Here is an 18730-nt window from a genome sequence, read left to right on the forward strand (position 1 = left end):
GAGAGCTGGGTCCGTGCACGCTGGACTGTCTCTTTCACTGGTTCTGAACATCAGCATCACAAACACTTTGTCTGTGGCTGATTGGCTGCTGAAGGGTTGGGTTAAACAGGGTACAGTATTGTCAAAAAAATTCTATTGTCATGAATGGGAGTTACACTTAATTTCTATAAACAGAGAACACATGCTGCGTCAGGGAAGATGTAACATACATATCCCAACACAAATGGGTTGTGTACTGGTCTCTGCAAGTGGGTTGTCATGAGCGAAGATAAAGTCCTGTGGGACCAAAACTCTTATGTAATGTGTGCAACTTGTGCAATTTCACCTCCTTCCACAATTTTGCAGGGATATATTTCTAATTTATTTTATTTATTGGATCAAAATCTTACAACCATTAAATTGGCTTAACTGGGAATGGAAAGGTTTTCAGTGGAATCCAGGACTTTACCATTGGTGAACCTGAAATGATTCTGGGAGTCAGATAAATAGACAAACGTTCAAATGATGCTGGTGGTCCCAATCATTTGAACTTTTATTGATCTGGAAAATGGGCTGGAAATCTTGCAAGAAATGTCTCTCTCATCAGATTTCTTGCTGGATGAACAGTTCCCTCTCTCATGGGATTTTGGTGCATCTGCTTCAGGACAAAACCAGGATGTGCCATGAAAATGACTCTACCTGGTGCTGCTTTGTGACCAGGCATAGCACTGATTGGCCCTGTCTTGAAGAGCTTACAGTCAGCTTCTCTGTGTTGTAACTGCCTAGCACAATGGTTGGTCCTTAGCCACTACTGTAATAAATGTAAGATTAATAATGCCTCATATGGCCTGATGGTTCATTCCAATGAAGAGACATTCATTTAAACTGCTGTCCATGTGCACATGGCCATGCAGCATGGAAGGGATTAATCTGAAAAGGCCTGCACTCTGCCTCTCAAAAATCTGTGCTCCACCAGATTTCAGGCTAACTCTTGCAGTGGCTTCAGTGGGTATCTCTGCCTTCTGAAAGGACAGCAGGTTTTGGTCCCTGGATTTTATATATTCATATTTGTCTTCAATGGGACTATCTGGGAGAATCAAGTGGCAGTGCAGTGGGAAGCACAGTTGGAATCACAAGATTACTCCTGGATGGAAGGTGCTGGAGGGAGAGTGTATTCAAAGCCTAGACAGGAGGTAAGGAGCTTTCCAGAGGCTCTTTCAGCCCACTGAAGAAGCCAGGTTGATCTTGAACTCTGGAGGAAGAATCTCCAAAACATGGATCTTTGAAGGGCGTTTGGAGGGTCATTCTAGGCAGAGCTGGCAGTTTCCTTTAAGACTCCTAGATGTCTATAAACCTACAAAGGAAAAGAAGCATGTCTGCAGAGGTGGTACTGCTCAGGTCTGTTAGTGAGAGAGACAGAGAGTGCTTTAGCCCATCATGAGAGTAAATCCAACACTTGGTGGAACACTGAGTGACACTCATTCTTCTGTTATTAAGAGCAGGTGAAAGGTGCTGAACTGACAGCCCTGAAAAATGAAGTCTTCTAGGCCATGGAGCAGACACAGTACAGGCAACAGAAGGGGAAGGTAAGTTTTCCCCATTCTGCCACCTGCAGATCTCCACCAGTGGGAGCTCCTCCAGGGCAAGAGGGGAGTATAGTCGGCCTGGTTCATTCCGAACTTGACTTCTTGTAAGGAACCTTCACTATGAAAAGTGGGAGAAACTGAAAACCCAAAAATCAGAGTCAGGAAACAAAGTCCTAGTGAGCCAGGAAGCACGCTCAGGGGTGTGCTGCAGGGGAGGTGTGGGGAGCGACAACAGGAAGCTCAGTCTGGTTACTCTTTCCTGCTTCAACAGAGACGGAGACAGCACCGCTGTACTGTTAACTCTTTCTCATATCCACTACGTAAGAGCACCAAGCCCAGGGGAATGAACAAAGCTGTTCCCAAGAGGCAACAGTAAATTTGTAGATTTTCTAGTCTTTTTTTACTATTATTACGTATTCATTTATTACACTGCGGAGGAGAGTTGTGACTTCCCAGCTCTGTTCAGGCTGCAACAATGGTACCAGTTGGGATGGGAGCATCTGCCCACTAGTAGCTGGACTGACCCCCACATTAACAGGGTGCCAGCCTAACACTCTGTGTAGGAAGGTTGAGCTCTTCTGTTCAGTCATCCTAGGTTTGGATGCTAAAACACTGTTAACATTCGGGGTAATTACTGCTGAGCCTTGCCAACAAGTGAGTGGAGTTAGCTACAGCCAGGATACAAGGGGAGCAGGGCATGTCTCTTTGGATCAGAGGAGGAAGCTTAGGTTTAGATTGTGTTAGTAGTTTTAATTTACCAATAAAGCCAAATCCCAGGAAGAGGGTTTGTTTGAACACTCAACTCAAGGTCTGTTGAAGCTGGGGTAGGGATTCAGACAAAACAGCTAATAGATGGTAACTATTATAGAGGAAGTCGGTAGCCACCCCTCTGTTTAGGTTTAGGAGGTGACTGGTCCTTCAAATCCCACAAAGGGGTCTCTTCTCTGATAACAGCCTCAGCTCAGAACTAGCACACTCAGGAAAAGTTTAGCCAATCGTTTGTACAGGTCAGGAGTCTCTGATCTGAAGTCTTCAGGAGCCAGGTGAGTAGGCAAGGGTTGTTTTGTTTTTTTTCTCCAGAGTGTAGTTTCAAGAGGCTTCCCAACTACTTTACATGTATTGTCCCAAACAGTTCTTGGAAGTTTCTAACATTTCCCCAAGGTTTACATTAGTCACTCTCCTGGAAAAATTATATACAATCCTACAGCAGCACACAAACAACAGCATTTTTAATACAGTGGACCCCAATGGTATTAAACTTAATTCAATAATGTTTAACTTAATTCAGTAAGTTTTATCCAAGATATTGCAGGAAATTGCCTTCTGTCAACACCTCCATTGTTTGCCATGGGCAAATGGAGAATGCTGGGCCAGATAAGTTTCTCCTACCAAATTCTCTTTCAATCAAATCTGAACGGAAACTTCTGAAAATCACTATTTCCCTTCTGTTGCTTGTGTTGGCAATAAAATATTGGCAGCATGGATTCTAATCTCAGGGTTTGTGTACCTGCGGAAATTAAATGGCAGAACTATGGCAGCATAATTACACCACTGTAGCTATGCCAGTATAACTGCCCGTATGAATATTGTATTTTGGAATAAAAGTGACTTTATGTCACTCTAATTAGTTTGCTTTGGAAGTCAGTTTCCCCACGTGAACAAGTCCTAAGATTGAGGCCATGCACTGGCCCAAGCAGCAGCGCACATGGTACTGGGATACCTAGGAACAGATAGCTTCCTTCGAGTAGAGAGAGCCAGACCAGGCTCTCCTTGCCTACCAGCACGTGGCCCAGCCTCTCCTCTCCCCAGGACACCACATGGGGAAGGAGCTCCCCACACAATCCGGGGTGGGGAGAGGGAGAGCAAGCACCAGGCTGGGCTCCCCTGACCACCCTTTCCCCCCTGGTATAATAGTCTTCTGCTGCTGCCAGCTTATGTAGCTAGTCCTGTCCAAGTTGTGCTGAAGGTTCAGGGTTCACTCCCTACTAGTCGATGCAGGCTGGCGAGTTGCTACAGTTGCACATAACAGAATTTGTTTTCATCTTTTTAGTTTAAGAAAAACGCCCTAGGAAATTCCATAAAACAAACAAAAACCCTATGTTAAAAGAGTGTTATTTAATGAGGCAAGGATCCTGGGACAAAAACAGTATGTGATCATAGAGCTGAAGACTACCCTTCTATAGAGGGGGTTGAATTAAGATTGCATGGGACACTTAATTCTGACATTTCCTAACTTTGGTGTGTGCTTGACTTTGCAATCTAAATAATGTTCTTTTAACACTTTTTTATATGTAATGATTCTTTATATTATAGTAGCACCTTGATCCTGCACTGTGGTAGGCATTGTATAAACACTCAGTAAGAGACAATCCCTCCCTTAAAAAGCTTACATCATAAATAGACAAAATTGGGAGAAAGGAAGTCGTATTCTCCCCCATTTTACAGATGGGGAACTGAGGCACACAAAGACTTTCACGCATCAGCAGGCTGGGTTGGTATCATGGGGTGGCTGGTCCTTCAGGCAAGCTGGGCTCAGCCTTCCCATGCCTTAGCAGCTATCCAGCGGAAGTTGGTCCAGTAAAAGATATCACCTCATCCACCTTGTCTCTTTAGAAGCTATCCCTCAGCCTCACTCTTCTGCTGGCAACATAAGGGTTAATTAGTGACCCCATTTTGGTATAAGGGGGCTTAATTAGAAACAGTGATCCCCAGTCTGGTGGTGAAGCAGGGAGTGTACTACTTAAATAGAGCTGGGAACTCAGCAGATAAAGGAAAACTCTGGCCGGAGGAATAAGGGGCTGTCCCCTCTGGGAAGAGCTTGAGGAAGTCAGGCTGAGTCATCCACTGAAGCAGAGTAGGTTCCAGTGGAAGGGAAGCCCTGAGTTAGGGCCTAAAAGGAACAAGGAGATTGTCCAGCAGAGCCCCTGGTGAAGGGAAGTAGTAGGGGAATCCTGCTGGGGAAGACGCAAGATAAGAGAAACTCTACAGGTTCAGGAGAAGAGGCCATGAAGCAAAGAACTTTAGTGGAGTCTGAGAGGAGCAGAAGATCTATTAGTTTGGGCATTTGATTTAGACTTTAAGCTGGATCTTTTGTTACCCTGGAAGGAGAGTGAACTGTTAACCTGATTTGGCTGGAAGGCTGAGCCACAGAAAACCCAGGAAGGGAGTCAGGAGAAAACACCAGCAGGGACTGGCTATCACAGCCAAGGAAGTGGCCACCAGGACAGGCAGGGGTACAAAAGGTGAAGTTCCCTGCAATGCTGCATCCAGGCATGAGGGGGCACCCTAAAAGTGAGGACATTTCCTCTTACAGCTTGATTTTAATTAGTGAGCAAGAGAACCAAGGCTCCACAGTTCAATACTCTGCTCAGTCAGCCAGTCTTTCCATAACTGACTTCAGAAGCTGTGTAGACTTGAGGCCTCCAAGCTTTTCTGGATCATAGCTGACAAAATAAACTCTTAAATTGCACATTATGGATTTATTAGTGATTCCCTGGATCTGATCGCCACAATTAAAATTAGCTTAGAGTGGAGTACATATTATCCATTAATTACAGCTCCTGGCAGAAATGATTCACCTGTGATTCCTCCATGCCCTACCTCATTAAAATGGCAGCTGTCTGCCTACCCACTCCTGCAGCTTTAGAGAAATCCCAGAGCAGAACTCTGAGCCCAGATTCTCAGTAAACAAAGCCCTGACATGTGCACTATCCACAACTCATTCATCAGGTTGTCATTGCTACCAGGCAGCTGTCTGCTTCTGATCTGAACAGAAATTAGTCTTTCAGTCATTATTCTTTTTCCAGTGGTTTTGTTATAATTATTATTTCATGACTCTGCCAGGGTTGAGAATAGAATTGAGTGCATTTCTACCACACTCTGTTCTAAAGTGCCTCTTTACAGCATATTAGAGAGACAAGGTAGGTGAGGTAATATCTTTTTAGTGACCCAACTTCTGTTGGTGAAAGAGACAAGCTTTCAAGCTACACAGAGCTCTTCTTGACAGCATGGCACTGTCAATATGTCCTGATGACTAAAACATATGCTGTGTTGCTTTTGTGTATTGAATCAAACACAGCCCAATTAAGCCTCTTATCTAAGAAGAATTTGTTTGGAAAACAACACAATGTGCAACAATCCAAGCCCCAGAGAGCAAATCACCATGAATGTTGTGCTAGCCACATCCTGTAGCTAGAATAAGGGTTTTTGGGAGATAGGGAGGATCACAGGATTAGGAAAGTGCTATAACAGGTTTGAACAGGGTTGATTTGGTGAGCAGGTCCATGGATTTTATTAAGGCTGCCATCTTGTGTTGCAGAATCTCAGATTTAATTTTTTAAAAGGCTTTAAAACTAAGGTCTGGTCTACACTTAAAGGTTAGGTTGGCATGGCCAGTACTTAATTTGTAATGAAAGAGCAATTAGGTGCCAGAGCTCAAGCAATTTTTTTATTTTCATAACTGATGCAGCAAGCCTAGAGGTGCCGGGACAATGAACTGCCAAGCCCAGAGGTGCCGGGACAATGAACTGCCAAGCCTAGAGGTCCTGGCACAAATTAAGCACTGGGCATAGCTACAGTGTTTCAGGGTAAATTCACAGCCCTGAGCACCATAGCTATGCCAACCTAATCCCTGCTGTCCATCAACCTAACTACTCTTGCTTGGGGAGGTGGAGCTCCTACAATAATGGAAGAGGTTTTACAACAGTATAGCTATAGCATTGTAGCTGTGCCGCTGTAACAGCTGTAGTGTACACATGCCCTGACTGTGGCAAAAATAACCTTCAGATAGTGAACTGAAGCTATCCTCATCTGATAGCTCTTCACTGCTGTATATAAAAGGAGTGGGTCCTAGTGCCTCGGTTATATGTGCTCTAAGACCCCCATTAGCATGATGCTGCCTTTTGTTGACAGTCTCAGCAGAAAAGCCGAACACTGAATGTGCATGAACTTCCTGTTAGAGGGTTTTCCCTTTGGATTATAGATAAGGCACAGTGGGGGAAGGAGAAGCTTGCTCTGTTGCTCCCCATGCTGTATCAGTTCTGTGGGTGAACCAAAGCCTCTTTAGTTTCCACAACTGTCAATCCGGCACTTTTCACCAGCTCTCAAAGAAAAGGTAGGTGTTTGCAGAAAAAAAATATGGTTTGTTCTGTGAGTGTGCCACTCCAAAAAGCAGACACTTTTGAGATTGTCTGGATCAATAAAATGCCTCAGTGCTAATGCTTTGTACAAGGTGCATCTCCCTTATTTGGGCAAGAAAATCATTTTCCTGGAGCTCTTGCCTCCATTCCGAGCTAAATGTCTTTTATACAATGACAAGACAGAGCCCAGGGTGAGTGTTCAAAATAAGAATTATAGGGTCACCTGGAGTGCCAGGCTACCAAAGGATTAATCCAGTGGGGTCACCTGCAGGGCCAAGCAACTAAGGCATTGATACTGTATCCATGTCTCAAAATGTAACCAAGTCATTAGCTAATGACGGAGCTGAGAGGTGCAAGAGGACTTGGAGAAGGATGGCAGCTGTTTAGAAAAGGAACATGAGAGCAATGGAGCAATGAAGGGAAGTGTGGGGACTGAGAGGTGAGACACAATATTGCACCTGCCAAATGAGGCCTGGTGTTAACATCTTATTACAGTCATGAACTGTATCAGGGAAGCTGATCATAGGAAAACTAGATGGGGTAACCTGGACTGTGCTCACATGAATCTACATAAGAAGGGCAGAGGGAGGTGCAATCAGGAACAAGGTGTGAGGAAACCTAATACTGCCATTAATAATACGATAATATACTCACTCCTCTGGAAGTATAATAGTCACACATAGGCAGTGGCTCAAAGGGCTGCATTTCTGCATCAACCATCCAGTGACAAGTAAACACAATTCAGACATGCACTTTGGTGCAATTCCATGATTTCTAGCGCATCCATGCCCATGTAAACAGTAACTGCCAATCTAACAAGCTATGGTCATACTCCACAGCCACCATCCCAGGCAAAGGCCTGAGAGAACAGAATTTAGAATAGAATCTTAAAACATCCAACAAAAGTCACCAGTCTTAGGAAAGCAAATTCCAGAGCCAAAGGCTTCTTCTGAGAATAATCTGCAAGTTTCCAAACAGACAAATCTGGAGACTCTTAACAGAAGCCCTTGAGATAACCTCACTATTGCTGCAACATAAAAAATGGGGAGGGGGGAAGATTTGAGGTTAAAAAACCCAAGGCCTATAATTATTATTTATATGGTGCTTTTAAAACAGATACAGCTGAAAGATCCCTCACCTGTAAACCTCATTTGTGAAGTGACACTGCATATTTCCAAACAGATAGCCTCTAAGGAACATTTGCTCTTTGTTGTATGCTCGAGATAGGAATTCACAGGTCAAATGTGGGAGGTGAGATGTGAGATGCATGCCATTCCATAGCATGCTCTGGCTGTTCACAGCAGTGCCACAGCATCTGATAGCTAGGGATGCTATGAAACGTGTAAGCATCGCTTTTGGTACTGAGTTCTTTACTGGGTGCTTTGTGTGACAAAATTGCAATGGTTTTTACCACTTTTAGTTTCCTGACTAATTTTATGTATTTATGTATTTAAAATTAGCACAAAATGCTAGTAATTTATACCTATGTGGACATGTTTGATCTCATGATTAAATTAGGGCTAACCAAAAAAAAGTAATCCCAATTAATTATGAGAGTAAAAAAATAGTTGTGATTAATCACGGTTTTAATCACACTATTCAACAATAATAAAATACCCATTTAAATGTATTATAACTATTTTTGGATTTTTTTCTGCATTTTCAAATATATTGATTTCAATTACAACACAGAATGCAAAACTGGCATTCTATTATTATTTAACAGTGTGATTAAAACTATTGTGACTATTTTTAAAATCTAGTTAATTTGTTTTGCGTTAATTGCATGCATTAACTGCGATTAACTGGCAGCCCTAGACTAAATAGATGGCAGAGAGAGTCTGTTGCTTAGTAAACTGAACTGCAATAATCTTATTATTTTTATTTGGTTTTTATATTCTTTCCAGGATGGCAGCTCTATTGTCATAGATCCACTAATAGGGTTGCAGTTGGGCCCCCATCATTCTGACTTCAAAAAGCATTAGGCCTAGTGCATTTTTTACAATAGGGTGATCCCTCAGGTTGAGTCACAGTAAGAATCTGGGGAGCGAGAACAGGAATGAATGTTCCCTAAAGGTTTAGGAGGAATGAGATGGGATTTTACCAACATAACAGGAGCAAAAGTAGGACTAAAAAGTAAGATCATCTTTATGTGTTCTGTATGACTCTGTTACAGCTTTTGCTTCAACTAGCTGCAGATGGGCTCTCAGAGGGATGGTGGAGGCAGGAACACTTGCACTGCTGGACCACTCAGGGGATTGTAGCACAAAGGCCCATGGCCCTGTGAGCGTTGTGACATCAGTGTATGCTGGAGCGCTGGGTACTGCACCTCACCCTTATGTACAACGTGAGAGCTAGAAGTGGAGCAAGCAAGTGGGCAAACCAAAGGAGGCCTGGCTGGCCACATCCACAGCTAGGCCAAAGCCTAGGAGAACCAGGGCTTACGCGGTCCAAGGAAGAGGAGTTGCTAGGACCCCAACCCTATGTGAGCATCATAGACCTGCTCTTGCGAGTGGAGAGCAGGGAAGGGGCCCGTATCGAGGGGGGACAGCCCCGCACGGGGCACGCTCAGGCGGCATCTCCCGCCCTCCTAGCCCCGCTCAAAGCCCAGCTTCGCCCAGCTCTTCCCCCCTCCCCTTGGCCTCAGTCAGGCGGCACGCGCTGCCTGGCCGCCAGCTCCGGCGGCCCTAGCAACAATGCCTCTCGCGGGCACCCAATCAGCGGGCAGTTGCCTCCGCAGAGCCAATGGGAAGGCGGCGGCCAGAGGCGGGGCCAGGCCGCGGGGAGCTGCCCTGCTCGGCGCCGCCATTTTGGCTTCAGAGAAACAAAAGAGCCGAAGCGGCTGGCCGCGGGGATCTGATACTCAGGTAACTTGCTCCCCCCGCCCCCATTCGGGCCCCACCGATCCTCTCCACCCCCCTTCCTGCAGCTCCCCTCGGCTCCTGCAGTCCCGAGCCCCCCGGCTCCTGGGCCCAGCCCCTCCCAGCGGTTCGGGCGGCCGCGCCCGACCCGCCCGGACCCAGAGGCGCTGACAGACCGCTCGGTAGCCTGGGTAAGCGTGGCCGGCCTGTGGAGGTTACGCTTCTCGCACGGGGCCCTGTTCCGGGCCGGGCCGGGTCAGGCCAACTGAACTAACCGGATCCCTGTCTCTCCCCCCCCCCCCCCCGGCTGGGCTGGGCTGGGCTCCTGGGGTCCGGGTCCGGGTCCGCAGAGCTCTGCCTGTCACTGCTGGGGCCGGCCAGGTCCTGCCTCCCCGTGGGACGTGGAAATCCCCAGCTTCCCCCCCCCCCTCCCACGGGCGTTGAAACCCGCTTCCCTTGCTGCCTAGTTCCCACCCCATCCCCCTCCCTGATCCGCCCCTGACTTCCGTGCCGTGCCAGGCACACACAGAAGCATGGGGCTGCCTCGTCCTTGTGTTTGGCTGATGCACACACAGGGGTCCCTCTTCCACGTCCCTCAAAGAGATGCTCGTGTGCCCCAGTTTCTTTGCGTGTGGACTGGCTTCACGTTGCACCGGGTTCCATTCAGTTAATGCATTTTCCTCTGTAGGGGTTCGGGAAGAATTTATAACTGTGGGGTGCGAGCACTTTTAGCACCCGAGCATCATGCTCATTAAGGAGAGCATTCCTCTTCTTTCCCTTTCCTTCTCCCCCCAAACAAGGGTTAAGAAATTTGGTGCTAGTTTCTGGATGTCATCAAATTGTGAGGTAGGCAGAACTTTTGAGGCAACAAAACCAGGGTTTTACAAAGGGTGGTTTTATAGTAAGAATAAAGGTGGATAGTTTTTCATTCCTTATTCAGTGTTACTTACCAATATGGAAACAGTATTGCTTACCTGCTAAGATAGTCAGGGTGAGAAGGGCTTTTGTTGTTGTTGTTGTTCAGTATAGTGTTACAAATTAAATTTAGTATTTGCTCCAAAACCACTGAAAAATTACTGAAATGGAAATAAGGTAATTACATCTCTAGTATAAGGAAACACTTCTTGATTCAGTAAATATTTGTTAATCATAGTTCCAGAGTATTACACTGCATGCAGTAGAAACCCTGTTCTACAAATGTTTTGTAAAATCAAGGGCTTATAAAATTGAGGGCGTATGTAAAATTGAGGGCGTATGTAGTGTTCTCAGGCACAGGGACAAAAAGGCATTTTGGATTAAGTGAGGTTTTGTAATTCTGGGGTTTGTAAAATGTGGTTACTGTTGTATTAACATTGCTGCCAAAATAAACTCCTGTTGTAGTTATGTACCAAACCATCCTGTTTTGGCTTTGCTTTCTCTAGAAAGAAATAACCCATTAGCTAACACATGCTAAAGTACACTTTTCTTTTCTAGTGTAGTCATACATCGAATCGCCATATAGTGATGGGCTTTCTTCTTTTTCTTTGATACAGCAGCCAAATATATTCCATGGTTATTTCAAACCCAATATTCTAATAAATGAATCTTGTGTTCTTATCCTTTGAATATTCCAGAAAAGCTTTGAGGAGAATGTCTCTAAAGACGCAGAGTTGGTTTTGGTGCCTTTTTCTTATGACAAACATTGAATATAAGAGATAGTGTTTGGCTCTGGAACTTAAAACAAATGTGGGCGTAAGATTTTTTTTTAGTTTCGAAAGCTTCAGACACCGTTTGATTTTGAAACTTGATTGATCTTATGCGGCAATTATATAGCTATAAAGCCATTGGAGAGCTGCTGGTAGGAATATGTGGGAGTTGTGCATGCTGAATTAGAAACTAAAAAGAGGATCTTTGAACTGAGTCCATTTTGTTTCGTATCATTTAGTTCTCACCCCAGTTACAAAGTTATTTAAATTGAATATGTTGCCGTTTTGAAGTCAGACGTGTGTGTATATATATGTATGTTTGTTACGTTTGTGTATCTTGCTTTGTTATATTATGGAAGTATTAAAGCTTGGAAACTCGTCAGGAATACATGTTACAGGTAACACAATTTCCTCCCTCCCCTCCCCCCCCACCAGTGGAGAGGAGAATTTCAAATTTATCAAACACCCATTTGCTAGATTGTAGCACCCATTCTGTCTCATGGGTGTGATTCGTAAAGTCAAAAAGTTTGTGAACTTAAAAATTGGATCTAATGGTCTGTGAATTCCAGTGATGATTAAACCTGGTGAAAATCTAAACAAAAGGACTTCTCAACCATGCCTGTAGCTGTTTCCATCACTTCACACTGACTCAACCGATATTCTGAGCTTCAGAGTGACTCACAGAATGACAGCCCTAGAAGCTTATTGGGTATATGGAGACCCTTGAGCAGGGTTGAGGAGCACCACTCTATAAAGAATTCCAGGAGCTCGGGTGAGGCCTGAGCTTCCTGCTAGGGCCCTATGCCTAGACCTTGCTGTTGTACCTCCTTATTTTTGTATCTTCCTCTGCCTAGTAAATGTAACTTAAAAAAAGAAGCAAAAAACGTTTGTCTGAGATTGCCTTGGTATGTTGGCTGAAGGGGCATATAATCATAGAATATCAGGGTTGGAAGGGACCTCAGGAGGTCATCTAGTCCAACCCCCTGCTCAAAGCAGGACCAATTCCCAACTAAATCATCCCAGCCAGGGCTATGTCAAGCCTGACCTTAAAAACCTCTAAGGAAGGAGATTCCACCACCTCCCTTGGTAACCCATTCCAGTGCTTCACCACTCTCCGAGTGAAAGTTTTTCCTAATATCCAACCTAAACCTCCTCCACTGCAACTTGAGACCATTACTCCTTGTTCTGTCATCAGGTACCACTGAGAACAGTATAGATCCATCCTCTTTGGAACCCCCTTTCAGGTAGTTGAATGCAGCTATCAAATCCCCCCTCATTCTTTTCTGCAGACTAAACAATCCCAGTTCCCTCAGCCTCTCCTCATAAGTCATGTGCTTCAGCCCCCTAATCATTTTTGTTGCCCTCCGCTGGACTCTTTCCAATTTTTCCACATCCTTCTTGTAGTGTGGGGCCCAAAACTGGACACAGTACTCCAGAAGAGGCCTCACCCATGGGCAGCAAATGTCAGAAATGTTACTGTTCTGTGAATACACTGAAGGAAAATATCTAGTCAGTTTAGACCAAAAACAAAAAACAAACTAATTTTAACTAGGACATAGGGGCCCCAAAGGGATTTCATATCTAGAAGGGCAAGTTAAGTAATAGTATTGGTGGTTTTTTTACAGTTTTTTATATTTTTTTTACACCATTATATTTGAGAAACAAAATATGTGTAGAGAACATTAGTGACTAGGTTAAGTAAGACAAGGCTTGTACAGAAAGGAGTGAGTTGCAGGAATTTATTGGAAACTAATATTAAACACCCAAATAATTTAAGTTATGATGGTGATTTTATATAGACAAGTAGGCCATTCATTTATTTAAACGGGCCAATTTTCTCTAAGGCCACATCTATGTTAGGATTTGTATTATAATAGCATCTAGAGGGTCCAGCCAAGATTGGGGTCCAAATTATGATAGATGTTACATGTAACATAGGATGGTCCCCCTGTCTTGAAGAGTTAAATACAAGTGGTAGGACGGGAAGTGGAGGCACAGAAAGGTGAAATGGTTTGCCCAATGTCACAGACAGGTAGTGGCAGAGCTCAGAATGGTATCCTGAATTACCATCTTGTGGCCTGTCCACTAGATCACACTACCTCCCTTTTGTTACCACTGGTTCACCTACACTTGTGGTAGCAACAGTGGGAGTATTAATATAGAGGGCTCCAGGTGCTTTCCCACAAGCATTTTAACTACTGTTTCCTTTAACCCTGGTAAGAACAGGTCTAGAATACATAGTGTCCAAAATCATGGCATCTTAGTTTAGCTTATACCAGTGAAACTGACTTGGTAGCTATAGTGGGAAATTTTAGGAAAAAAATCTTGGTGTAGACGAGGTCTGAAGATGCAGTTTTTGTTTAATTTAGTTGTGGTCCATTGTAATTTGCTGCAATCTTTAACATTAAACTAAGAAGTAAATTAAATGTTTTCAGGAGATTGAGATTTGAAAGTGAAGTGCATCTCCTGCATATTGCTTTCTCTAATGTGTAACTTGTTCTGTAGCTAAGAATATGCTCACAAAATTCAACTATCTGATCAGAAGGCTAGAATATGGCAATATTTAAATAGTAATTCTTATTAATATGCTTTGTGGCAGTGCTGTTAAAAGTGCTGCCTTGGTAATTCTACTTTTTTCTTTAACTCTGAGTCAGGAATACAGTTTAGGAAATTGGCATTATACTACCTGTCATTCTGATCATAATGTTAGGGTAGGAGCAAAACACTGTGTGTTTCAGAGCCAAGGTCATTTGAGACTAATGAATATTGTGTTCCTGTTGATTATTGTGGCTAGAGCTTATCAGTATTTTTCCATTACATTTGATGAGTTAGCGCTAAATCAATCTTAAACAAACTGGCCCTTTCTACATTAGAATATGTGATTTGTCGTTGATGTGCAGAGGAACAATGGAATAAAAATCTCACTAGTTGAGTTCATTCACTCGTCCATTGTTTCATTTGATGATGGTTAGTTTGTCTCTATTGGCAAGAAGGTGTGATTGGTATCTAGGCAACGCAAGTCCTGCTAAGCATCTCTGCAACCTACTTGAAGAGATTAAAATTTTCCATTGCAGGGGAAGAGGATTTTTCCTTTGTACCTAAATTCCTTCATCTGGCTTGCTATTTTCTGTTCAAGGTTAATGTATTTTTGTAACTATGCAGGAAACATCTTTAAAATACACTATATAAACGTTTAATTACAATAATTTTTCTGTTAATAGTTTTAAGGTATGTTGATGTCTTATTACAGTTTTTGGTTAGAAACAGTTCATCAGAATTTTTTGTCAGGGGATTTTTGTTAATAGAGGAAAAACACTTCGTTTTTGTTTGTTTAAAAATTGGTCCCTCTGTCCTATTCTGTTACAAAAATAGTTACCAAGAGACAGTATGATATGTTTAACACAAGTGGACATGCATTGTAATGTGCTGTAGGAGCTAGATACCACTTTTGTTTGCCAGACAGTGGTTTAAAATTCACTACACATCTTGAAAGCGAAACAAAACAAGGTTTGCTAAAATTAAAACCCTATTAAATGCTTGTAGACAGGTGCTGGCTACATGTCTCTGGAGGCGTTGAGTTGATGGCTTACCCACCAAAGTTGTTTTTAAACTTCCTGCTTCATGCAGCAATGGGTTTTTATGTCATGAATATGTCTAGTTGTGTTAGAAAGATTGAGGTGGATCTGATGTGATAACACTAATCCTCAGAAAGGATGTGTGCAGTACTCTTGCTTTGTAAATAGATGTAGTTGGAGGTAGATGTTTACTATATTTATTTAAAAAGTTAAGTAAATCAAAACTGCACAAGCTAGTGAAGCATGTTTGTTCATATTGTTTATTTTTTAATTTTAAAAAGCGCTATTCAAATCAGTAATGGCCTCCAGAGCCAGGGCTGTTTGAATAGAGGAAAGTACATCCTTTCACTGAAATTAAACAGTTGTCATTCAAGCTGGAAACTTCAGGTCTGTTCAGTAGACTGACACTGATTTTTCTTCCAGTCTCAATTTCTTCATGTTCAGGATATAACACACAAAAGAATCATTTTGGTTAAAGAGAAGACCAGGCAGTTTTATTTTTTTATAAAACAGCGACACAAGTTTTGCTGCTTGTAGTCTGGTAGATAGAAGTAGATGCATTGTAATAGTGATTACATAGATTTTTAGGTAGCTTTTTAGCTAATGTGGAGCCTCTCAATCTCTCCTCTGGCCTCCTTGCCTCTCATCCAGTCTGTCCAAAATTCTGCTTCTTCTCATGCAGCTTATTGGCTTCCTGATTTGCCTCTTCAAATACAAGTTCCTTGGCCTCGTCTTCGGGGCATTACATCATCTTCCCTCTCTGCTCTTACTTCCTCCTAGCTAACTTCCCACTTCCTGCCCTCATCCCAATTCTTTTACATTAGTCCTAGTCTATACTTAATATTTAGCTCAACATACTTGTGGGTGTAAAAAATCCATTCCCCCCCCCCCCCCGAGTACTGTAGCTATGCTGGCCTAACCTCTTGTGGAAATGCAATTAAATCAAAGGAAGAATGCTTCTATTGACCTCTCACTACCATAACTTGGGGAGGTGGAGTTCCTACAGCAATGGAAAAACTGCTTCCATGACGGTAGGGACGCATCTACACTATGGGTTATGACCTGTAGTGTAGATAGTCTTACTTGTCTTCATCTCCTTTGTAACTCCCTGCTTTGAGCATTTCTGTTGTGATGACCGCTGTAATGAATGGGGTCTCTTGCCAGATACCTTCTCTCTCTTTTAAATCCTTCCTCTTTAAACAGCCCATTCTCCTCATTAGTAATCCTAGTATACCCTCTCTCCTGATCTTTTGTGTTTAGACTTTAAATTTATCAGAGAACATTTTTGGTCAAGTGCTGTGTACGCTGATTAAATGGATTTTAAGAACTTTTTAAAAAATGAGCTATTAGGACTTCTCTTCTTCCTCAGAGCAGTGTCTCCTATTGCAATCTCTTTATACAGCCCTCAGTCTCATTCTGTGGCTCACATGACTGAGATCCAGCCCAATTTCATGACTAGTGTATATAATGATTAAAAGCAGACTTTTAAAAAATAAGCCCCCCCCCCATTTACATTGCTAAAAATATCCCAGGATGTTTAACTTTTTAGCTTTATTAATCCTAGAATTTGTCATTTTTCCTGTGTTCAATTTTAGTCTGTTTTCATTATACGTAGAGGGTCTTGACCAGAATACTCAAGTAGCTATGCAGTAGTATGATGCACAACGCTTTTACAGCATCTGAGGTTTGTCAGGAAGTGTGGATGAATCTCTTTCATGCTTATTGAAAAAGAGGACTTTCTTTTAGCAATTGCTCCTGGTTTGTGTTTGGATCAGTTCCAAATGTAGAGTAAATCATCTGTGCTGTATATGAGATATTTAGACAGTATTGTGGTCATAGCCTTTCATTATGACATCAATCAGAATAACACAGCTCCTGGGTACAAAGGTGAGAAATTCTGTTGCTGACAAACTGCTTGCCTACTTGTTGTTTTATGTTTTCTGAGGCCATGTCTATATGAGAATGTTGCATCAGTTTAACATAAGGTGTGATTTTTAAACTGATCTAGTTGAATTGGTGCTAAAGGCTATATTTCTATTTTGGTTTAAACCAGGCTTAGGTCAGTTTAGTTTAAGTTGATTAGGAATCTGTTTAAGCTAAATTGAAATAAGGTACTCTTAAACCTAAACAAGAGTGTCTGTGCAGAGCTTTACACTGGTTTAACATCACATCTTGAGGGTATGTCTTCACTACCAATGTGCTTTAACATGGCTGTGTAGTCTCGGCACCAGTGCTGGGAGAGAGCTCTCCCAGCACTGTAAAAAAAACAAACAACCCACCCTCATGAGGGGAGTAGCTGCCAGTGCTGGTGCACTGTCTACACTGCCACTTTACAGCGCTGAAACTTGCATGGACTAGGACCCAAACCTGTGAAGAAAGCAAAGTAATGAAACCAAAGGTAACCTATATTGTCTGATGTTACTAACAGTAGTAGATACTATTGTTGCTTTATGTAAGGAGCGGGGAGCTTTTTAAACAAGTAGTTCCAGTTGTCTGATTCCTTGTTAAAAGTAACTTTCACTACTACTTTGAGAAATCTGCTGACTGGTATGGTTTTGGATTGATAAATGTTTATCTATTTAGAGTATCAGTTAGGGGGAATATGACTTTATACACAGTTGGAATGACTTGTTTACTTTGAGAATAGACTGTTATCTTCTACTTAGATGTCTTTTAATATGTACACTGGATTCCAGAGAGCAGATATTAGACCTGTCATCCTCTCCTTGCTGTGAATGTGATCCTGTAGACTTTTACAGACAGGCTGTGCTTGCTGGTTTCAATTTGCACTCGCTAGATTGCTTACCTTGTTCTTGTTTCCATGCATGTAAAACTCTTCTTAACAGAATATAGAGGGAATTAAAGCCAGACAGAATAATTAAGATATAGTCATAGGTCTTCTGAAAATAACCTGTGATCTTGAACATGGAAAATATTTGATCTCTTCCAGCCAACATCATTTCAATAATTTGTATCTGTATGCATGTGAGAATGTAATCCTGCAAATTTAAACAAAAATCTATGATGAAATCCTAATCCCAATTAAATCGTTGCCTTCAGTAGGGACAGATTTTTACCCCAGTGCATCAGCATGTACAGGAATAAGAGATATGCAAACCACATTAGTGCTGGACTCTTTCCAAGCTTCAAGCCTTAGGGAATTTAATTTTCATTGATATTCTTGGTCCTATTCCAGGCCATGAATGTCTTACTGGATATGGCAGCCCCCTGGCTGTGGAGAGGGAAGTAGGCTGTCAGCAACCTCCTAGGGATTTTCAGTTCTTGTTTGGGTGGGTGATGGGTCCTGCCAATGGCTTTTTGCCTGTGAAGTCCTATTGGACCCTCAGTTTGAATAAAGTAACCTTTACCACCTTTGCTTGTAGTGCACAAACACTGACTGCTATTGTGATACACTTCTGGTAAAAAGTAACACATCATACAGGCATAATATTGATGTGGTCATCCCGCATCAGATGGGCTAATTATAACAAAATAATTATTTTAAAGTGCATTTTGGAGTTCATGTGATGGGACCTGCCACTGTGGACCATCAGGTTGCTACTCAAGTGGTTTCACATTGCTGTTTGAATCGCATGACCTAGTTTGCAGATTGGAATAGGTGAACTTCTTGGCAATGGTGGTTCTGGTGAGTATGTTATTAACCGTGTATGGTTCCCAGGAAAGCCAACCTCTCAACACAAAAGGATGAAAAGTGTGGAATAAGTTAGATATAAAGCTTTGTGTATGAAATGCATCTGAATAATGCTATAGAGAAGAAAATACAAGACCGCCTTGATATAATTTGATTGGAAAAGTTCATTGTTGAACAGTATTTAATTAGAGGAAATTTTGTGGTTGTGACAGGGAAAGAATTAGGCCCTCACCTGCTTTAATATTTTACTTGAA

The 18730-nt window shown here is 42.5% G+C and overlaps 1 protein-coding gene across 5 annotated transcripts in view; it reads left to right on the plus strand.

Moving 5' to 3' along the window:
- Positions 1 to 9164: 9164 nt before the first annotated feature.
- The window catches only part of IP6K2 (inositol hexakisphosphate kinase 2), a 29568-nt gene continuing 20002 nt past the window's right edge, over positions 9165 to 18730 (plus strand). The window contains exon 1 of one of the 5 annotated variants that reach the window (XM_039481546.1): positions 9165 to 9188. The gene's annotated coding sequence lies outside the window, so the exon portion shown is untranslated. Of the gene's footprint in view, positions 9189 to 9416; positions 9571 to 16736; positions 16810 to 16848; positions 17223 to 18351; positions 18471 to 18730 lie in introns of those variants that run through there. The other 4 variants (XM_039481542.1, XM_039481544.1, XM_039481543.1 and 1 more) reach the window with 4 other exon arrangements.

The sequence above is a fragment of the Mauremys reevesii genome, linkage group 7 (genome assembly GCF_016161935.1).
Source record: "Mauremys reevesii isolate NIE-2019 linkage group 7, ASM1616193v1, whole genome shotgun sequence".
Lineage (NCBI taxonomy): Eukaryota > Metazoa > Chordata > Testudines > Geoemydidae > Mauremys > Mauremys reevesii.